Source organism: Rhinolophus sinicus, linkage group LG17 (assembly GCF_036562045.2).
Source record: "Rhinolophus sinicus isolate RSC01 linkage group LG17, ASM3656204v1, whole genome shotgun sequence".
Lineage (NCBI taxonomy): Eukaryota > Metazoa > Chordata > Mammalia > Chiroptera > Rhinolophidae > Rhinolophus > Rhinolophus sinicus.
In genome coordinates this window covers 22,199,196-22,211,220 of record NC_133766.1, presented here as the reverse complement: position 1 = coordinate 22,211,220, position 12,025 = coordinate 22,199,196, and the positions used below count along the sequence as shown (strand labels likewise).

General features: G+C 45.3%; 1 protein-coding gene across 6 annotated transcripts in view; it reads left to right on the top strand.

Moving 5' to 3' along the window:
- Nucleotides 1–12,025, top strand: part of SRGAP2 (SLIT-ROBO Rho GTPase activating protein 2) — a 232,774-nt gene that overhangs the window by 34,072 nt on the left and 186,677 nt on the right. The window lies entirely within an intron of this gene.

The window sequence follows — 12,025 nt, the reverse complement described above, 5'->3', positions numbered from 1 at the left end:
CTTCCCAGCAGTAATGTGCTCGGGCCAGTCTTTCCCCTTTAGAAGGTAACCTATAGATGAAAGATTTTATGTCAGGAAGAGATGCATTCTGCCCTTTTCCAGAACTCTGTTTATTTGAGGAGAGGGCAAGACTTCTTAAGCCTACATCAAAATATTCAACTTTGAAAAATTAGTTTTTTTGAGGCTAGTTTCCAACCTGCTGTTTCTTTTTGAAATGATTGCTCTTTAGGTTTAAAAGGTGACTCAAGGGATTTTTTTTTTTTTAAAGTTTGGGCGGGATTTTACAGACATTGTGTGTGTTTGTGTGTTTTACCTCCTTCAACTCTGACCACCTGGCAGCAGCCTAATCTCTTTCCTCATCTTGATCCTTTAATTCAACATTTAACCACCTGTTTTGGTGCCTATGTGAATTAGACCTTTTTTTTGGGGGGGAGGGGTGCTTTTTCTGAACTCACAAAAGGCATCCCATCCCCCAGAGGGAATAATACCCTCTCCGCCACCGGTGAACACTCCTTTCCAAAAGACAAATGGTTTGGGTTTGTCCTTTTTGCTTTAGTTCATAAACTAAAAGGGGTTTTAGTTCAAAACCCCTTTCACTTCCTTTGCTTTCGATGGTCTTGTAAAGTAAGAACAGTCAATTGAAATCGAAAGATGTTAAATCGAGAGAAAAAGATGCTGCCAGCACTCCCAGCTGGAGGCAGAGTTTAGTCTGTAATTTCAGACTTATTTTGATGACCAAGTGTAGCACCCCCCAGCCCCACCTTCTCTGCTTAGTTTTATAATCAATCAGGAGTCTGCTATTCTCTTTCTAGTGCTATAATTAGTAGTCTGGTCTAAAATATAGGAAATATAAGAACCTTTAAGTTCTTAACAAAAACAGTGCTGACTCACCTCATTTTACAGAGAATCCACTCAGCCTCTAGGTCAGTCAGTCATTCAGCAAACATCACTGCGCCGCCCATGTGTAAGAACTGTGCTGGATGCCAGGGATTCAAAGACAAAGAACGCTGTTCCTGCCGTAACTGGGCATCGTGTCATTGGTGAGGCCCCCAGACAGAAAAAACAGGCATATTCAGCGTGAGAAATGTTGTAATTGAGCTACATACAGAGTTCTGATTTTGTACTCGTCCATAGAGTAGTAGTTTCCATGCTGTGTTGCATTTGTCTGTTCATTGCTTGTTCCTCTGTGAGCTCTCGAGGGCCAGGAATGAATATGGATGTGGAAATGGATATGGAACGAATGAGTGAAAGCATGTCTGTTACCGGTGCCAGGCCTGTCTTACAAGGTGTTCCATAGGTGTTGACCTTCCTGCAAACCATTTTAGTTACTGAAGACTAATAGGAAATGGTCTTGCGGTGGAGCTACTTGGGAAACTGGATGTTGTGTTCTTGCTCGTTAGCAAAATGCCCAATTTGCTTTTTAGGATTCTATTAGGCTAAATCACATGAAATTGCCATTTTGTAGGTAATTTCAAATGGTTCAATCTAATAAAAGGAGACCCGTTTTACCACCTTGTGGTCTTCACTAGGTTTCGGCACGCGCAGAGGTGAGGTTCTGGGCAGGGTGAACACCCTAAACGTACTGTCACTAGGTTACTATCTCTGAGTGGGAGCCTCTATTTGGAGCTTCAGAGACGACTCCTGTGCCCCAGCTATTCCCGTGATATTCAGCTCTGGAGTGGAATTCCTCCAGGCAGTGCCTTTTAGTAGACTGGACAGGGAATAGAAGTAGCTGCTCTGTGCCCATTTAAAAATATTTTCATTTACCTTGGAGGAGGTACAAGAACAGGGTTTCATGCATATATAAGAGAAAACGGCAAGTGAAACGGACGTGTACACAGCAGCATGAATGGGGTGCTATTCTTAGCTGGGGCTCTAACCTAGAGAAGAACAGGAAACAAGATGCTTTTGAATGTGAACTCCGGCTGCCCCAGGCTAGAGCCAAGAGGCTTGGAGTCATAGGGAAAACTCATGACAGCGGCTAGTGTCCTCTGAACCTTCCTCTTTGGGTAGAAAATCTTACACTTTGTGTCAGACTGAGATGGAGGAGGGCGTAGCTCTCTTCTAAGGGATCTGGACAGAAAGAATAGATAGAGGCTTGAGAGGTGGACTTCGCCCTGTCCTGCCTCCTCCGGACCCGGATCTCCGAGGTGATGGGTGGGGCAGCTCCTCTCTCTCCGCGGCTCTGCTTCCGAGAGCGAGGGCTGTCTTAACTGCACTAAACCTTCTCCAGCAATTTAAGTGTGCTTTGATTTGTTGTTCGGTCATTCACGTTGGGGTTGAACCTGATTTGCCTTTGCAAGTTAAAGACCAGGAAGAGAAATGCCTGATGTATATTATAGAGATAGCGGAGTGCCAGCTACTCTCTAGTTGCTCAGTGACTGCTGATTGATTTGAATATATCAGTGTCTGGAAGTTGGACCGGTCGCCTGGCTTCCCTGTGTGACGGTATGATTGACAAGGGGGAGTGTTTCCAGGTAGCATTTTCCCAGAGGACTTGGATGGTGATGCTATTGCCCGGGACCTGTGTTGTCATGGTTGTCATTACTGAATGATCTGTGTTCTGAACTTCGACTGGGTGTAGTAAGGCGATACACATCCAGCCCCCACCCTATACGCTTATTGTCTCATTGATAACAGCTACAAGTCAACATTTTAAAGGGCGTGTCTTTAATTAGAACCTGATATGAGATGAGGTTTCTTTAAGGAGGCCCTGAAATTGTGGCATCACCTCCCAGCAGACTCTTGGAAAGGGTCAGGCCTGTATATAAACCATTGTACTTCCTCATTTCTCTAAATGGGGGAAAAACATCTGATTTCCTTTCTTTCTTTCTTACTCAGAACACTAAGTCCATTCAGCCACCTCAAAAGGTATAGCCATATGGCCAGTACACCCTCTGAGAGGAAAGGACATTTGTTTCCCCTTGCAAGTGGTACATAGAACCTCAGAGTCTGCTTTTACCTCTTTCCTAACATGATTAAGGTTTGTGTGAAACGAGTGTTGGGAAAATACTGGCTATAGACACTTAACCTAGTTAACAGCATATATCCGGTCATGGTAACTATATGCTTTGGCCATGAGGTCCCATATTTTGTAGTTGTCACACTGCATCACCGTTGCCAGGGAGCTAGCTTCATCTGATGGGAAGGAGGAAGGGGGAGAAAACACGTATCGTCAGCTCCTGCATGGAAGTGGTAACCGTGTCAGAGCCAGGTCCTGGGGAGCAGGCTTGGAGAAGCATGGAGGTTACTGCCAGGAGGCCCTGGAGACCCGTAAACCTTGCCATCTGAGTGCCGAGCTTCATGAGTCACACAGCTTTCAGGTGGAGTCGTTTCCAAGGGATTGGTTTGGACTGTGTCACATTTACTTTTGCTGGCTTACATTTGCTACTGAATTCTTTGGGTGACCCCCCACCCACCCACCCAACCGCTGGCGATGATTTACGTGACACCAAAATTCCAATGAAGGTGACTTTCTGTAAGGGCCACGGATTATAGGTTCCCTGGGTTCGTAAGTTAGCAGAGAGAAACCGAGAGCGGCAGTAGTGTGGTATAATCACAAACATACAAAACCCCAAACAACACGCTATAGCATCTGAGAGACCCGGGTTCAGATCTTGGCTGTGCCATGTATAAAATGTGTCACTATGAATAAATTGTTTAATCTCCTAGAACCTTAGTGTTCTCATTGTAAAATGTGAACAAAATAACAGGCTACCTTGTGGGGAGGTTGTGTGGTTTGAGTGACTGAAGGTGAAATGCCCACTAAGGGCGCCCATGTGGAATCACAAATTCGCTTTAGTTACTTCTGTTCTTAGCAGCGGACTTAGCAGTGTGCACATCTGCACCTCCACGCTTCCCTCTTGTCTATTTGTAAAATGAACTTGAGATGCCCTATTCAGTGGTTGACAGGGAGACAAGTGAGATACCTGAGCGGGTGAGGATGGATCCTGGGACCCAAACTGGGGCTTCCCAAGTAGCACTATATTTACAGGTTGTAGAACTGCCAGGGGTGCCAAAAACATGTATACATATGACTTGTATTCATCTTTGTTTGTTATTGGTATTTATTATTACAATTTTAATATGGTTTTTTCCTTTCTTAAAATGTGTATACATTGTTTTTGGTGCCCTCTGTGTATTAAAAACTTACCCTGCCTGTTTCCCCTTTTTGGTCTCCCATTCAGAGAGGCGCTTGCTGGCCTTGTGCTTTAAATAGTCCTCAGATGGTAACTTGGGTGGTAGATGAACACAGTCCTGTGAGACCATTTGCCCTGTGCCTGGGAGTTCTATTCTTAGACCACAATCACCGGAATAGAAAGCCAGTGACCCGACAGCCCACTGGAGCCATGTGTGCCTGGCAATGGATTTCTTTGGGAAGCTGAGACAAAGGACTGGATCTACTTCTGTGGTCGAGTAGGCCAGGTATGGGGCAGTCCTTTAAAAGCCAGTGTCCTCCTAATTGTCTGGAATTGATGAGCCTGGCTTACCTGGGACATCCCACTTTATGATCCTAATTAAAGTCCAGACTGTTTACCCTGCTCCAGTTGAGGGGCTAGAGCAGAATAAAGGCAGATAAGATATTTATGGGAGAAGCCTTTCCTGGATCTGTGATTAAAGGATTAACAGCACTTGCTATTTGCTCAGCAGAGCCCGGGAGGGAGGGGAGCTTTAGCACTCACTTTGCTCCTTCTGTGAGCCCAGGGCTGTGCCAGCAGCATTTCACATGCCACTCGGTTTAATCCTCAGTATTGTTCACCCCATAGTACAGAGGTTGAAATTGAGGGTCAGGACTCGCCCTGGGGTCATGATCATGGCCCTGGTACTGCTTCATACCTCGCACACCCTGTCCTAATACGGAAACAACAATGTGGTCATGTCAGTGAGGATACTGGTGATTTAAAACGCCGCGGAATGTTTATTAAACACATGAATGTAGTTATTATACATGTGAGGTTGGATTCACACATAGGGTTTCTGACATTATCTGCAAAGAGGCTGGCTCCGACACTCAGTGTGGCATTTTATGCAGTGTTTTGTTGCCCAATTCTGGAGCCGTGATGCTGGAGCCTCCACATGTGGGGGTGTTTCTAAGAGCAGCCTGACCCGTTAATTATCTTACTAATGACATTGTCCCCTGAGGAGTTTTTCTCCATGAACCCCCTGGAGCTTCCAGAGACATGATCTCAGCTTCATAACATCCCTGTAAAGACAGGAGGGGACTGCAGTCATTTACTGCCCTGTACAGTGAGTGGGAGACTCACAGATGGGTGACAGAGGCACAGAAGTTAAGTAATTAGTCCAAGGTCACATCAGATGATTTCCGACTCAGATGACAAATCCGTCTAGGACTCAGTCTCCCAAATGTCGCGGCTTTCCTTACTGTGTCATTTGGTCTCAACCACTTTCCATGTCTTGTCCTTCTTCCTCTGTTTTCTGTTTTGGTAAATAAGATGTTTTCACACCTTCTGCCTGATTAATGTTGGGTTTTAATTTAGCCCTTCAAGATGACCAATGACTTAACTGAGAAAACTGCTGCCACAATGTGATTTATAACACATTTTTGTTGTTCTCTCTGATGCTGAATTTTCTGCGTCTGTGTTTTGCATGCTATCAGTCTCTGGGGTTAAGAACCTTGGGCCTCTCAAGGGTCACCCTGACAGAGAAGCTTCTGTAGTTTGGAATTGTCATCTTTTTCAGAGCAGTACTTTTGAGGGGGGAAATCTAGAAATTTCTGTCTTCAGCTTTGCAGAGGAAGGGGAACACATTCGAGGATAGTCTATTGGCTTGTCCTTGATACAGATTTGGTTTGTTATAATAATATTATTGTTCATAATCATACCTTTCTACTTACTCTCATGACTCAGTATTCATTAAAACATGAGCTTTCTCATGAAATGTTTCTCCCTATATTTTAGATGGGAGGTGCTGAGGTGGTGTAAGGTTTGGTGATTGCATATGACCTCTTACCATGGAATTGGTTAAGTTGTTCATATTCTCAACTATAGCATGTGAAGTTTACGGTGATCTTCACTAACTACTGGGAAGTGAGTCATAAGGGGAACATTTTACAAAAAAGACAGAGATTCAACCAGGGGAGGGGGATTCGTTGTTAGTAAAATATGTCTAGTACCAAATACCTTTTGTTTCCTGATGACCTATCAAACTGCAGATCTTCTGACTTCATGCTATATTCAGTTCCACATTCATTCATTCAGTCAGCATCTTCTGTGTGTGCGCTATGTGTCAGGTACTGTATTGGACCCTGGATGACAGAGATGAACAAACCCCTAAATCCTAAGATCTCACAGTTAGAATTTAATGTCATTTAGCTTCATTAGATTCTGCAGTAGTTCCAAGATTTCTCAAGGGCCTGTCTCCCAGAGTCTTGTTGACTCTACTTTAGAGTATGTCCCAGACTCTGTCCTTTCTCACCCCCCTCCTGCTACCTGGGCCCAGATGCCATCATGTGTCATCTGGACTGTCTCAGTGTCCTCCTAACTGGTCTTGTTGCCATTCCTGCCTCCTCCTTCGGTTTAGTCTTAACACAACAGCTAGAGCGATCTTTTAAAAATGGAATTCAAATAATGTTACTCCTCTGTTCAAACCCACTAGTACCTTCTGTCTGATTCCCTACATGATCTGGCTCCCACTGCTTCTCTGGCCTTGCCCCCTCGCACCCCTCCTCCTCAACACTGGGCGCATGTGTGTCTTTTCACAAGCCAGGCATACCAGGCACAGTCCTGCTTAGGGCCCTGCTTGTCCCTCTGCCTGGAACATTCTTCCCCTAGTGTCTGCACGGCTCACCACCTCGCGTCTCTGCTGTAACGTCACCTTATCAGCAGGTTCTTCCCAGCCATTCTCTGTAAAATGTACCCTCACCTTGCACTTCCTTTCGATTAAGGTCTGATTCCTCCTCTTCCCTCTCTAGAATATGAACTCCATGAGGGACGTGATTTTTGCTGTTTTGTTCACTGCTGTATCCCTAATGCCTGGAAGGTGCTCAGTAAATATTTGTTGGTTGAATGAATGGACCAGCCTATTACTGAACCACTCAGTGAATGTCCTCTGTGGAAGGGGCCTCTTGGACCAGTGGCACACACCTCTCTGATGGCTTGTGTGGGAAGGACGTGGTCAGATTGTCTCTGTTGGAATAAAGTTGTTCTCAGCATAATCCCAGCTGGTCCTGTTGGGTTTAAGCCACAGCTTTAGCTTTATTAGTACCACTTTTTAGTCATAAAGTCAGAGGATGCTAAGACTGGAAGGAATCTGGGAGACCATGAGGTTCACTTCTCTCCTAATGTGGGAATAAAAGAGTCTAGAGAAAGTCGGTGAGTTACCCAGAGTCATAAAGCTGGTCAGGGTCAATCTGAAATCAGGCCTCTGATATCTGATTCCATAGTCTTGGTTGCATCTAGTCTCCTCCGGCTGTGAGGTTCACCGGCTTTCAGATTTGACAATTTCTCTCCAGACTCCAAACAGAAGCTTTTATCTGGACATTCTGGGTTAGTGTAGGTGGACGATGAGCCTGCACTATGTGGAAAATCCCAAAGATTAACCAGTGTGAGTGGGAACTACCCCAGATGTGCCAGGAGCACCACAGACATGCTCACTCTTCCATTGGCAGGAGATGTCTAGCGTGGAAAGGAAGCAAAAATCAACTCTTTGCAGCTCCAGTTGTTTTATTACATGTCAGAGTTCGAACGTGTCTTCCATTTAAATGCAGTTTTTGATGAATGGCCAGACCAGCTGCAAGCCCTCTAGGCCAGAAGCCTTGATCTTGCCAACTGTTCATTTTCTTGATGGACTTCCTTATTTCAGGCATTTGTGTCTAGCCCGTCTATTGTGGACTTGTCAGAGGGGTGTAGAGTGCTCTCTTTGGGACAGTCAGACCCCCCCTGCAACATGTGTCCTGAAGCTGGCTTGCTTCCATCCTCTTTCTAAGTGCGTGTGGTCTTTTGTTCAGCAGGGTGAAGTGAGAGGACTCTTAAAAGAGAGAAACACTCCTCCTGCATTGCTGGCAAATGTTTGTGAACTGACCGAGCTGTAATTGGGATGGCAGGGAAAAAAGACTTACATTTATTAATTTCTTACCATCTGTTTTGTGATATGAGGTGCCCCCATTGGAGTTTAGTAGGCACTTGTATCATACACGTACATGAAGAATCTGTCATATTTAACTCCACTCCCTGTGGCCTCTGACAGTACCAATCACGCAGAAGGCACGTTTTTGCTGCCTCTAGTTTTACTCAAGCAAAGGCTCTAGACTTTCTTAATTTACTTCAGTTTTAGATATGAAATGTACTCCGGGAATGCTGATTTCCAGACACCCATTTTTGGGTCAAGGGAAGTTCAGTATCCTACGTACAGTAGCCATACAAAATTTGTTTTAGTTTACTTTTCTTACATTAAGTGGGCAAAATAATAAAGACCAGAAAGTTTAGGGCTGTTTAGCAGCAAAACACCAAGACCTAGAATTAGGACCCAGGAGTTAATCTATCTGTGTGTTATTTCTTTTTAGGCTGGGGCAGTGGAGTTTCTGAGCACCACTGAATTCTCCCTTTTCCATCTTCAGACTTTGTAAGGTTACCTATTAGCTTTCTGGGGCTTGGGTGTTCCTTAGAAGTGGGTCACAGTCACCCAGGGGAGCCCTTTGGTTTGGACAAAGTGGACCCTGAGAGTTGAGCTCACACAACTAAGGAGGTGAGAGGGGCTCTGTCCTGTGGTTACTGTACATTTTCTTACCAAAGAGCTAGAGGAACCATCTGAAGGTCAGGAGAACCGGCTCTGGTGTTCTGGGTGGTTGGGGCTGTGCTGGATTCTGGCGTGGGTGGCTTCTGCCATCGGATGCAGAATGCTGGCTTTGATCCTTCCAGGCAGAGGCAGCTCTTCAGCCTGAGGGCCAATAACCAGGAAAGGGACTTCTCACCGATTCTTGTTTTCTATGCTAAAAGTTATACTTTGAGATTTGGGCCTGCTGCTTTCTTTTTCTTTTTCCAGTGACAGTTTCAAATTAGCCATTCATTTAGGCAAAAGCAGAAGGATATCAACCCAGCCTTGGAAATAAATGTGAGCCCGTGTGTTCTTTTCCCAGCTTTTTCTCTTTTTGCTGTCTTGGTAGTGGGCTCATTGTATTTCCTCTCAATCTTTTTTTCTTTTTTTTCTTTCCTGTTTCTTTGGCAGACTCTATTACTTGTCTTGGAAGAGCAGGTGAAGAGCTGTTTTTAGGACTCTCTGGAAGGGTATAGTACAGATGACATTCTCAGCTAATGGTAACCAGAACCAGGGAGCTGGGGTCAGCCTGAACTGGAATCAGTCAAATGAACAAAGCACTGACTCTCAGTGTCAGGAATACAAGTAACCACAAAGTGTTAAGCACGTCTGGAAAGGGATTCTGACATCACCCCAGCATCTGTGGGGAATACGCACAGCCTGTAGACCCATTTCTCTGTGACCCTAGGAAGATTCTTTAAAGAGTAATGCCCTGAGTGGTTTCTGGCCAGCTTGCCTGCTCGTTTATCTTTGAAGAGATGGAAGGAGACAACCTGCCTGTGGAACTCCATGGGCCCCAGAGGCGAATGGATTCTGCATTTGACGGTGTTGAAGCTAAGAGTCTGGTTCTTAGGGGACCCCAAGGGATCTGCTTTTCCTTTACTCATTGTCCCTGCAAAACTTGTCCTGGCAGCCCGCACTGCTGTTTAGATGGGTTGTTCTCTGCTGTTTAAGTTGTTTGGCAGCGGCGTATCAGGATGCGGGTTTTCTGAAGACTTTCCCAGCTGGTTACTGGAGCGGTGGTTAGGGAGGGGCGCTGTGGGCTGCAGAGGCCTGTCTCCTGTCTGGATACTTACAGCTGGGCTGGTGGGGAGAACTCCCCGTGCCTTCTGCTGCCTTTTAGGGTGCTGTGGGTGGCTCCTAAGCTGTGGGTAGCGGAGTGATCTTTTTTGTTTCTTTTGATGAAATGGTCCAGACTACAGTATTCGATGTGACTTTTACTCTTATCCTATGCATACTTCTTTGCTAGCTTTTGCCACCTTCCTCATCCCTAAAATGTCCCCAGCTCCTGTGGGTTGAATTTATATAAGGGCTCCATTTTCAAAGCCAGGTGCCTTTTCAGTTCCTGAGCCAATTATGACTGAAAAGTAAGCTTTATAAGGTAGCCTCAGAGCCATGACATGATAAAACCATGTTGCAAACCAGGCCTGGGATTCCAGATCAAGCTCTGATGCTTCTGCAAATTAACACTTCCCTGTATCCCTACAGTTGACTCAGTCCATCAGAGCTAAAATTGCCCTTCATGTCCTAACCTTTCTTGTAGGCAGAAGCCTTGCTTAAACTCTAAGCTGCTTGACTCAAATTCTATATTGCTCTTCCTTTGGTGGTGGTGGTGGTGTGAAGGGGGCTCAAATATACACAAAAGAAATGCAATGAACGTGTATTTACCTAACACCCAGATAAAACAGTTATCCTTACTTTGCCAAATATTTTTCATCTTCCCCAAAGCCCTTAAACAATTCCTTTTATACAGGAAAGACTGGATAAATACTTAAATCACACACCCTACCCAACTTTTTAAATTACTTTCGGAATGAGTTAGTGACCTAGTAACCTCTAATGGTGACCAACATTTTTTCTGAATATCATTACAAACTCATAGATTTGATGTGTTTCAAGCCATTGCAGTCATTATTTATTAATTGTTTTGGATGCCCACGTTGCCTAATTAGGTCAGTAGGTATCCCTCAGGTTGACTCCTGTGTTCCTTTGACATGATCCCATTGGACTTTCATAGCTTCCTTGCTTTCTGACCCAACGACAAGTTCCAGGCTCTGTACTGTGCACCACAAGTGGAATCAGCCATCTCTCCAGGGAGCCTGGATGCCTTTTAGTAGAGAACACAGTCTAGGCTCTAGGACTGAATTACAGTACTCTCCTCTTATCCACGGTTTCGCTTTCCATGGTTTTAGTTACCCACAGTCAACCATAGTCTGAAAATATTGAGTGGAAAATTCCAGAAATAAATAATTCACAAGTTTTAAATTCCGCGCCATTCTGGGTAGTGTGATGAAACCTCGTGCCGCCCTGCTCCGTCCTGCCCCGAAGCTGCATCATCCCTTTGTCCAGCATCTCCGTGCTGTGTACCCTGCCTGCCCGTTAGTCACTTGTCAGATCCACTTTGTGACATTGCAGTGCTTGTGTTCACATAACCCTGATGCTACTTTATGATGCTCCAGCCACATAACTTTTATTACAGTACATTACTGTCATTGTTCTGTTTTATTATCAGTTGTTGTTAATCTCTTACTGTGCCGAATTTATAAATTAGACTTTGTCATAGGTATGTATGTACAGGAGAAACACAGTGTATACAGTATATATAAGGCTCAGTGCTACCTGCGGTGTCAGGCATCCACCGGGGTCTTGGATCGTATCCCCCTTAGAACAGGGGTTATATCCCTGTTAGCCCTGTCCCAGGGACTGCAGCTGCTCTCCGCTCATCGCCAGCCTGAGGCTCTTGCTGGGAATCGACTATCAACCTCCAGAGTTCTGCCTCACTCTGGGAAAGATTCATCTCTGAGATTCTCGAGCTCTACCTCTCTGGTTTGACATTTTGCTTCCGTCACCCCAAATACTGCTATCCGTGCACTGCCAAGCTGTTTTAATTGAGGCCAACTTCCCGCACTAGAGTAGTTACCCAGCCCGTGCCTAATACCCGATAAGTGAGGTTCTGTCTGGGCGCAGCTTCACTTCTGCCCCTTTGGGCTCTACCTGTGTTCCACCATCTCCCATCATTCCGTGTATCGGAAATTCTCCCTGTCCTCATCAAAATCGTATCTGGTCTTTAAAGATTTACCACTGTTTCCTGGGTTCTGGAGAACCAGCTCAGGAGTTCCTGTGTGAGAACCTATAGATTGGTTTCATTGGGTCAGTATCGGCCCAGCTAGGATTAGGCTGCGTGGGTGAGGGGGTTATAGAGGTGGGGTGAGGTTGGGCGTTGGCACAGCGTGTACCTGGCTGACTTATTCTC